This window comes from Cryptomeria japonica, chromosome 3 (genome assembly GCF_030272615.1).
Source record: "Cryptomeria japonica chromosome 3, Sugi_1.0, whole genome shotgun sequence".
In the NCBI taxonomy this organism is placed as follows: domain Eukaryota; kingdom Viridiplantae; phylum Streptophyta; class Pinopsida; order Cupressales; family Cupressaceae; genus Cryptomeria; species Cryptomeria japonica.
The window spans coordinates 251,837,534-251,848,735 of NC_081407.1; the positions used below are offsets into that span (position 1 = coordinate 251,837,534).

Below are 11,202 nucleotides of genomic sequence, written 5' to 3' on the forward strand. Positions count from 1 at the left end.
TCGAGGTTTAGGCCCTTCACTTTCCATCTCCTCCAACTCACCTCCTTCACCTTCATAACCAAACTAAGAGTCCTCATCTAGGTTGTAGGCCAACTCAACCTCTGTCTCGGACTCCCGACCCTCACCACTAGAATGCTCATCCGGAAAAGCAAGACCAAAGAGGTTAGGGACATTGTTAGGTTTGGCTTTACCAACCGTGGGGTCAGCAGTAATGATCCCAAAAAACACAAAATTTGCATTGTCAATAGTGTTAATATCAATGGAGGATGCTACTATAGCATCAATGGGGAAAGTGTGGGTGGGAATTCCCTCCTCCCTATGGGGATCGAATTTCTCACCCATTTCACTCGACTCTACCAATATTGGTGGAGTTCCAGAGAGGATGTCAAATTTATTTGAAAGCTTGATAGTACTTGGGTCACAGAACGGGGGGGTAGAACTCCCACCTCTACTCACCTCACTGAAGCTACGGTCCACACCTTCGAATTCTTGCACCATAGATTTAACAAGAGATGTTCTATTAACATTACCTCCAAACTGGGCCTCAGGTGGAGCATCAAGTAGATCATCATCCATGGGGGTTTCAATAGGCTTTGTCACATTGGGAGTGATAACAGATTCGCCTTCTCTGTTATTCGCGGCATGCCTAATTTTCTCAAGAACCAATTGATGGGCGTTCTTTCTTTTGATCCTCTTAGTTTTAGGCACCATGAATTTGAAGCCATCATTATGAGCTTCAGTCATCTGAGAAATCGCTTTGGACACCGCAGAGTGAGGCGGAGGGTCTGCGCTAAAGGGGCCAAAGTTCACACTGCCATCCATCACAGGAGGCTCTTTGTGAGTTTCAAAAATCACCTTCTTGACCGTCTCCCTCAAAGAGTCCAATTTAGCAATCAGAGGGGCCGAGTCTTTTGAAATGGGGGCAAAGGGAAGGGGGTCCTTATTAGAGCCAGCAGGAACCATCTTATCCTCTTTAGGGTTACTAGGGTTACTCAAGGCTCCTTTTTCTGGAGACCAAAATAAGGCAATTTCTTTTGATTTGACCTTCTCTCCAACAAAGGAAAGAGGCGTTAATCCCACTTAGGGTTTCAATGAGACACGAGATAGGTTCCTCGTCGATTTTAATATCGATGATCCCTATAGGCTCGATAATCTGAGGAATAAATTTCCATAACAGAGGTAGAAGATTTTTTATCTGTAACCGCCTAGGCCAAGAAAGGGCTAGAATCTCCTCGCTAACCGCATCGTGAGACCAGTTTAGGGCACGGGATGTGCATTTACCCACCGTCCAAAACTTTTTCTTAACGACCTCCGCTTGGGATTTATTGTACTTGAATAAAACAATAAAAGACCCTTCTGAATCATACGACAGAAGGAAATTCGGAACCCTAACTTTTTGTTCCAGACATTTTTAAACAATTCATATAGAAACTTTCTCGCAGGGCAAATATCAATATCTGTAGTCCAAGACAATGTGTAGCCGCGGTAAAAACCTATGGGCCGCCTCATGTGGACTTTTGAACATGATCTGTGAAATGAGACCGACGGAGCGGAAGCTATATCTCACAGGTTAATATTAATCCTTTTTAATGACGAGGTCAGCAAAAATGAACTATTATTCTCCTTAGCAAATATAAGAAAACCAAGAGCTCTCCAAGCTCTTCAATATCGACTGCGAAATTTAATTTGTGGTATATACTTATTGAATTGCGGAGGAAGCAATGGCACGTAGTCTGATTCCATGTACTGCGTTAATTTTGTTAGCATTGAGTAAAGTGAAGGGACAACTCAGTTCGACTTTCTATGACAATGCGTCTCCAAATCTCTTATCGACTGTACAAACTGTAGTGAATTCTGAAGTTGCCAATGAAGCAAGGATGGGCGCCTCTTTAGTCCGTCTTCACTTTCACGACTGTTTTGTTAACGTAATATTTTCAACTCTCCAAGGCTGCGCCTATTTTTACGTCATTTGGTCGCTCTCATTAATTTCAGTTGAAGCTTTTCTTAAATACTAAGTTGATTTTGCAGGGTTGCGATGGGTCGATACTTTTGGAAGACTCGACGAACATAATCAGTGAAAAGACCGCGCGTCCGAACAACAATTCTGTGAGAGGACGTGATCGATACCATTGTCGCCAGTTGAAGCAATCTGCAGTGGTGTTGTGTCTTGTGCAGACATTGTCGCCATTGCTGCTCGTGTTTCTGAGGTCGCGGTAATTATTCTCCTCTTTTAAGTATCTGTTGTAGTGCAATTATCAGCAGTGTTGGATCAGGTCGTTTCTACTGATAATCAAATTGAACTTTGAACTGTTCTAGGGATAGAATTTCTGGTTTTGATTTTCCTTTTAAATAATGAGAAAATTTCGTAGTTTTCTCGAATATTAGTTTTATACATGGGACAAATCCTTTCTTCTGTCGATAAGTTTTAATCGATCTCTTTTGTTCATGTTTCTAGAGAGTAGAATGTTTTTACTGACTGTTTCGGTCATGTTTCTAGAGAGTAGAATGTTGTTACTGACTGTTTCGGTCATGTTTCTAGAGAGTAGAATGTTGTTACTGACTGTTTCGGTTTGATTGCAATTTGAATGTTAGAATTTGGAGATCTTTGTCGTTAGCCAATTCTTTATAATTTCTTATGTTTTTCAAAATGATTTGGGTTAATTGTGTCTTTGTGTGTAGGTCTTATGTACTTTGATTTTTTGATTCCTTCTATGTGCCGGAGGTAGCCTGTTTGTAACTTTGTATTAAATCACTTTGAATTTTTCTTCTATGAACTACAATAACAGCTATTTCTCTTTGAAAATATCATTATGGGAGGAAATAGTGGAAACGAATATTGTTTGCAACTGGCAGTTGGGAGGGCCAACATGGACAATGCAGCTGGGGAGGAGAGACTCCTTAACTACGAAACGAGATGGTTTAAGCAGCGACCTTCCTAGCCCTAATTCAACCCTCAGTCAACTCATATCAGCATTTAGCACCAAGGGTTCCTTCTATGCAGGACATGATTGCTCTTTCAGGTAGTTCTAAATATTGAAAGGAAGAATTCAGATTCTTCGCCAAGTGTTTATTTATTATGAATGGGGTTGTGTTTAATGATATTTAGGTGCTCATACAATTGGTCAAGCGCGGTGTACCTCTTTCAGAGCGCGCATCTACACTGACACCAACATCAATAGCACATTCGCCACTTCTCTCCAGGCTAACTGCCCTTCGGCTGGGAATGGCGGAGACGATAATCTATCGCTCTTAGATGTACAAACTCCCACTAACTTCGACATCGACTATTATACAAATCTAATGAGCCAGCAAGGACTTCTCCACTCCGACCAGGAGCTTCTTAATGTTGGATCTGCTGACTTTCAGGTTACTACCTATGGCAATGACCAAAGCACTTTCTTCACTGATTTTGCAGCAGCCATGGTGAATATGGGTAACATAAGCCCTCTCACTGGCACCAATGGAGAAGTCCGAAAGTATTGTAGGATGCCCAATTGAATGTTGTATCGATATATTTGCTTCAGTTATTGTGTTCGTTGGTCTGTAGTAAACTAAATTATAAAATGAGGCTGGAGAGTATTTGGTGAGCGTAAGCTTGATAGTAGACACCAAGTATTATAGATATGGGGGAAACTACTCTACTTTTCTGGGTATCTTTAAAGATATGATGGGAAGTATTGCTGAAATTCTAAATAGAGAGGGTGTTAGTAACAACGTCTCAATATAGTTTAGTCAAGTAAGGGAATTCTTCAAGAATTTCCGAATAGCTGCAAACAGCAATAAAATATTACGCTGCATCTATGATAATTTATATTTATTCGATCGCTCTTCTCAGTTGATTTCATTCTTACTCGGTTAAACTCTGCCCGAACTTGTTTTCTGTTTAGAAACGATGAAGCAAGCTAACCCACTATTAGACGTATAATTTGATGAGCGATCATTTACCATTAATCACTATCAAAATGGAAATGAGAATTGCCTTTCTTAAAGATTAAATGATTACCTGCTAAAATGCTAAAAGGTTTCAAGTTTACACTAGTTATCCTTAAAGGAGCATTGCTCACCCTAAAATGGTCATAATTTGACAGTATTGGAAATTAAAAATTGATTTTCATTCCTTTTAAATTTTTGAATTTTGATTTTAATTATTATTTAGATAAGGATTTGTGAGAATAAGAAACATTAATAAATAAAAAATTGTGTTGATTTATAGTTGTTATTGTAAGACGGTATAAAAGTATTTTATATTAAAAATATTCTACAGTAAGTTATTAGATAATACTATATTTCAAGATAGAAAGTTGATATTAAAATAAAAATTAAAGAACTAAATTTAATATAATATTTAGTTAAATTTTAGATGAAGGAATATATTGTAAAAGATTATAGGAATTGATTTGTCAATATGTAAAAAAATTAATGTCTTGTTCAAACAAATACCTTAATTGAAAAATTTATCCTATATGTAGAATTGAATCTTATCTAAAAGAACTAAACTAATGAGAAATTGGCTATAAGTGATATGCCTCAACCCACTATACTTTTGTCTTGCTAGTTAAGGATTTATTCTCCTCTAGTCAAGCCCCTAGGCCAAATGATTTATAGGCTTTGATCAATGATAGAAGATGGTACGTAGAAATCAAAAATGTCTGAGATGATATATGTTGCTATACATATGTATTTGCATATATATCTACACCTATATGTATATGTATATGCATATGCATGTGTGTGTGTCTGTGTGTGTGTCTATATATATATATATATATATATATATATATATATATATATATATATATATATATATATATATATATATATATATATATATATATATATTTGTGCGTGTATGAATAGATATGTATGTACATGTGTATATTTTTATATATGTGTATTCATATATTTGTGTATGTCTATATATGAATATACATGTATCTATATACACACATCCATATACATATATTAGCATAGATTTGTGTATATATATACATCTATATGTACATTGTATACATGAATCTGTGTATAAATATGTATATCTACATGTATATGTATGCATATTGTATGTATGTATATATGTGTGTATATGTATTTGAGTGTGTTTGTGATTTTCTTATGATTCCTCTATGGCATACACATGAAGTAGGGCATAATCTTAAATATAGCATCACGATACATAAATTAACATGAAAAGATGTAGAGATCAATAATAAGTAAGAAGAAATTGACAAGGCTTAATTTAAATTTTACAAATTAAATATTTAGGTTTCCTAACCATGAAGCTCTTGAAATGAACTATTTCAATTATGTACCCACAAGTATGATCTAATATGGTGAATTTAAGATCCAAAAATCAAAACCAATTAGGGATGAGTAATGATGGGTATAGTTTAGGATAATCTCAAGAGCCAAATTTCATGCAAGAAAGTGCCACTTGTAGAATTTCTCTTGTTGAGGAAAAACTCTAATTCAATGGATCTTAAACAAAAGGAAAAAAGATATTGGTAATGCAAAATTTTCCAATGTTTATTGCTACCTTTTTATGCATGCAATCTACTATAAAGATGCAAATCAAAGAAACTTAATTTATAGACAACAAAAATATTCTTTTTAATAAATTAAAGGATAAATATATAAACAACAATTATTTTACTCTTGTAGAAATAAAAAAATCTATTGTAAACGTTAAAAATATAAATATTATGTAATGAATAGAATCTATCAAAAAAATTTAAATAAGCACTAATTACAACTTTCTTGAAAACTATCTTCAAAAATAGTGAAACTCAATAGCAGAAGGTAAAACATTTGATCTAAATAGAATGAAGCAAAACATGAAAAAGAAGGAAAATAATATGACAAGGAACAATATTTTGAATGTGTACAAATTTTGATGAAATAACTTTTAACATGAGTATGGTTTTGATCCTATAATAGAAAACATAACTTGTAAAAGGAGTGATAGTAACAAATATTTTCCAATAATTGGTTGCATACAAAGAATGCAAGCAATTGAGAAAAGTATATGATCATCATATCATATGTAATGGTGATCAAATTTACCATTATTTGATAAGCATGCAAGAACATATGTACAACACAATTAATAACATTTGTAATAGTGGGAAGGAAGGTCCCCAAATGTTTCCCTCAATGAAGGAAAGTAACAAGGTTATTACAGAGCTATAAATATAAGATGAGAAAGGAGTAAGTATAAGTATCATACGATATAATAATGAAAAAGGATTGTAAGATATAGGCAAGTGTTCATAAGATAAATGTGTAAACATAAGCATGATATCAAAGGATATGAATGTACCAATTTCTTGAAAATATGTGAATATCATAAACATATAAAATGTAAGAAAAATAATGTGTAAATATTAAAATGATATGACAACACGAATAAAATTTAGGTATGACAAGTATGTAAAAGTATTAGGAAAATTATAATAATAAATGTATGTAGATAGCATTATATCTAAAGGCATTATAAACATGAAGGATATGATGCACAAAAACATTATGAACATGTAAAATAGAATTATATAGAAAATAAGAAAAATAAAGAAACAAAAATGTTAAACATGGAAAATAGAATGAAATAAGACATATTGGAATTCAAAAGAGATAAACATGGAATAATCAAAACCAAAGGTGCCCTAAAGTTGGAAACAAATGCATTAAATATATAATATACTAACTATAATGATTATACAAGATATACACACAAATATTACATAAATATAATTAAAAATAATATAATAACATATAATAATTTAAATACTAAAATAAGTAGATATATGACTAAATAATAATAATAATAATGTTAAAGGTATCAATTAACAACACTAGATAAACACCTTACTAGAATTGCCAAATTTAGGGCCATCGATACTACCGGAAGGGATCGAGATGTGGGTGTCTACTCTAAGTTACAACAAGATGTGGTTAATGAGATTGTTGATTTTGGCTCTAATTCTCCTTCCTCGGAGGTATCAAACTCCTTGGATACCTTAGGGTTGGATTGGTCCCTTGCTAAAACCAAAGGAAACCCTAGCCCTCCCCCTTTGAATCTCCTCTTCCTTGGCATTTCCAACCCTTAGAGAACCACTCCAACTCTGGCAAAAATTGTGAAGGATTGGCATGAAGATACTCAAAGATGAGAAGAGTTGATTAAGTGGTTCTTCACCCAAATGAATGTGTCCATCAAAAAGATCAATTAGTCGGAAGCAGTAGTTGAGACTGAAGCCAGGGCTAATACTTGGGTTGATGAACAGGATGAGGATAGAGTTTTGAAAATGGCCAATGACCTTGTGTGCATTATGGGATAGTGGGGAAAGATGGATGGTAAGTGATGCTCTGCAAAAAAGAAGGAAGGTTAGTCAATGATAACAAAACACAAACAAGAAGAAAAGCCAAGTTGTTAGTGTTAGAAATCATAAACCAAATACTTTCCTACACAAGCATATCAAAAGAGATACCAAAAGCATGATAGAATATCTAACTAAGAAGGTAAATATGATGAGGCATCTCCAAATGCCTCCTAACATGCTCTTGGATTCTTCTCCCTTGTTTCTCTCCTCTCCAAGTTCCAAAATAGTCTAGCTCTCAGCAACTTTTTGCACTATGGATGCTTATGGAGGATTGAGATTGTAGTATTGTGTTCCAAATGTGAAATGAAAAGCTAATACTATGTTATTGATGCTAAAATGATTAATTTTATCCAAAAAGACAAGATATTAGTTAATTATGCTAAAAATGCTCTCTCTTAAAATGCCTATAGCTTAAATGCATACAAGTTTTCAAGATATGGATTATGAAGAAATGGGCTCTATTTATAGGAAAAATGGAGCAATGGATGGTTGAGATTGAGCAATCTCAACAAGGGTCAGGATTGAATGATTTCAAATCTATGTGATGGCTTTCAACCCAATCCCAGGATGACAAGTGTCAATGTGAAATAGGTTGAGAGGAGAGGGAATAAGCATTAAATGCCTAATATGACTTTGGAATTTTAGAGTCAAGGTTGGTTGAATGAATAAACTCTTTATTCAAAGAATAAAGCTTTTATCCAATGGATAAACTCTTGTGCAAATGTGAAATGGAGGAATATGGTCAAAAAAACAAATGTTTGGGGGGACAAGTTTGAAATAACCATAAATAGTTATGTAAGAGCCATAAATGGTCATGTAAGAGCCATTAGTGGTCTTGGAAGACTTTGGGGGTTAATTTGTTGAACACACAAAGCATTAAATGTTTTTCAAAGACTTTGGAGTCTTTGAGAAGTGACTCCATTTTGCTTAGGAATGTGACAATAATTAGGGGATGGATTAGGCTAATTAGGAAGGGATTAGAAGAATCTAGAAGGGGATTAGATTTTGCAAGTGGATTTGGTGGGTGAGGGAAAATAGGATTTTATTTAAAAAAAAAATTCATTTATTTCAATAAATGTGTGCAAGTTGCATTTGTAGGAAAATGCAAGTGGGATGGGGATAATGATTTAAATAAATGTTTTATTTAATTTATTTAAAAGAGGAATAGGGGGTTTAATTAAATAAATAGATTTTATTTATTTAATTGATTTGTATTTGGTTTAATGAATTAATTAAAATAAATTGAATCATTTATTTAATTAATAGAAGAATGTTTGGAGATGAATTAATTAAATGTTTATTTAATTAACTGATGGCTAGTGGATTTTTAATCAAATAAATAACAAATATTTATTTAATTAAGCTGGACAGATTTGTGTGACTATATTTGCCCCTCTTTGAGACGGTGCAGTTTATTGCGTCGTTTCAAAGAAAGAAAGAAAAAAAAAACTGGAGTGAAGAAATGCCCCATAAAATGTACATTTAATGGGTGGTATGCCCCCTAGAGAGATCAGCCGAAAAATTTTGAAAAATCAGGCGATCTCTCGAAAAAGAATGAAAATTGGCGAGGGGGTAGAAGAGAAGAAGTTAGCCATACGAGTGAAAAATAGAAAAGAACGGGGGAAAAATGGAGAAATGGGGGCCTCGGGAAGTTCACGGGGACCACAGCGGTGAGCGGGGAGAAGTTACAGTGACGACGAAGGGTATAAATGGGGCAAAAGAGGTGAAAACAGGATCATTTGTGACCGCGACCAGTTGAAAATCCGAGCTCTAATAGGGATATTTGGCGGAGGGAGTAGCAACCAGGATGCCGATTCCGATCACCGAGCATAGATTAGAGCGAGTGCGACGGTTCCAGTGCCCAGATGACTATGGACCAGCAGTATGCAAATTTGAAATTTTAAGTTTTATGCATTTTTGCTAGGTTTTTAGCTGATTCTAAGTCAAGTCGGAGCAAGAGCACTGGAACTACGGTTTTGGCGCTTTTGCTCCATGAACTAGCACTATTGCATCGCAATGGCGCTATTGAGCCATTGTTTGAGCGCTTTTGCTCAGTAGTAGCGCTATTGTATGCAAGTTTTAATGCATCTGGTTAACAAGCGCTATTGAGGGCTTAATTAAGCACTATTGAGTTAAAGTAGCGCTATTGTATAAAGTTTTTAGTGTATTTGTAGTTGTAGCACTGTTGTATAGTTGATTAAGCGCTTTTGTTAGGGTTGTAGCACTATTGTTTGAAAACTAACGCTTTTGTTGGTATAATAGCACTTTTGTCTTAGGATAAAGAGATGCCCCAGTTTGGATGAAGAAAATCTCCCGATGCTAATGATTGATGGATAGCGAGGTGAAGTGGGAGTTGTTTTGAACCATAGCAGCCTGATGAGACTTAGGTCATTAAGATAAATGCCCGTTGAAGTCTAGGTGGCCATGATTGCTTACCTGTTGAGACCCGAAGATACTTGATCAAAGTATCTGTTGATAGTCTAGGTTTAAACTTAAGAAAGTTTGAAAACAAAACAACTGATGGTGAGTGATGAATGTCCATGTGCAGGAGGAGCTGTGCGTGTTGCAGTTACGCGAGTGCCATCCTACGACATAGGGGTTGTGGGACCGATTGACACAGGCAGAGATAGACTGCATTGCCGCGATAGGACTATATGAGGTGATGCACATGCCCGTGATTCATATGAATCACGGTCTGATCACAGCAATAGCAGAGCGGTGGCATAGTGAGATGTGCACCTTCCACTTGGCACAGGGAGAGATGACAGTGACCTTGGAGGATGTGTGGCGCATCCTACGGATTCCAATTCGAGGGGAGCTTGTCACATACGATAGATCCTAGGGGACTCTTTCGGTGCAGAGGATTTTTGATGAGGATGTTTTCATTGATGATGGCTCGATCGCGTGGGAGGATATAGCGACACTATATGAGCCTCTTCCAGCAGTTTTGTTAGGGATTGTAGGAGGTCTGCTGTGTCCAGACAGGCGTTCACATGGTTTGGCGATGGGATGGGGACAGGTTATCGAGATGATGATGACCGAGGGGACCCAATTTGCATGGGGGTCGTGCGTGCTAGCGCACATGTATCAGGAGCTCCATGAGGTAGTGTACCGGGGGAGGGGTTCCTTAGCAGTAGGCATGATGCTGCTACATATTTGGGCTTGGGAGCACCTACCAGTGACTTGACCAGTGAGTCTTAGATTTCATGCAGTGGATCAGCTATACATGTTTATGTACTGTGGTATGATGAGTTAGCCCCACTTGGGGAAGTTAGAGTGGTGGCAGCGGGCATTAGATGACCTGGATGCAGTGATATGGCAGCCATACTTGGAGTGTGAGCCATGGGATGATGACATAGAGGCACTACCTTATGTGTTTATGACTCGATTCCTCATTGGGAGGACTGCATATCATGTAGAGAGATAGGTGCCTGGGCGAGTGATGAGACAGTTTGGATGGCAGCAGGGACTATCCAATGGATTAGGAGAGTATGCTCGAGTTATTTGGGAGTGGTATGCATGGGGTCTAGTGCTACCGTATGATCAGGCACTGGCAGAGTTTCGGACACTGCAGGCAAGGCCATGGGACATATGACCGAGGGTCATTGATGCAGGGGTGACAAATGAGTATACGCAGTACCGGGTAGCACACCCGATCCCACGGATATCGGATCCAGCAGAGCCGATCCCAGCATTTGAGGATGAGAGGGGATGAGGCCGGAGGAGAGCAGGATGTCAAGGAGGAGGGGGTGGAGGAGATGGAGGAGGTGGAGATGGAGGAGATGGAGGAGGTGGTGGAGGAGGTGGTGGAGGAGATGGAGGAGGTGGA

At 36.8% G+C, this 11,202-nt stretch overlaps 1 pseudogene; it reads left to right on the forward strand.

The window, feature by feature from the left end:
* The first annotated feature begins 1,472 nt into the window (after positions 1-1,472).
* On the forward strand, positions 1,473-3,498 carry LOC131037429 (peroxidase P7-like; annotated as a pseudogene).
* Positions 3,499-11,202: the final 7,704 nt, after the last annotated feature.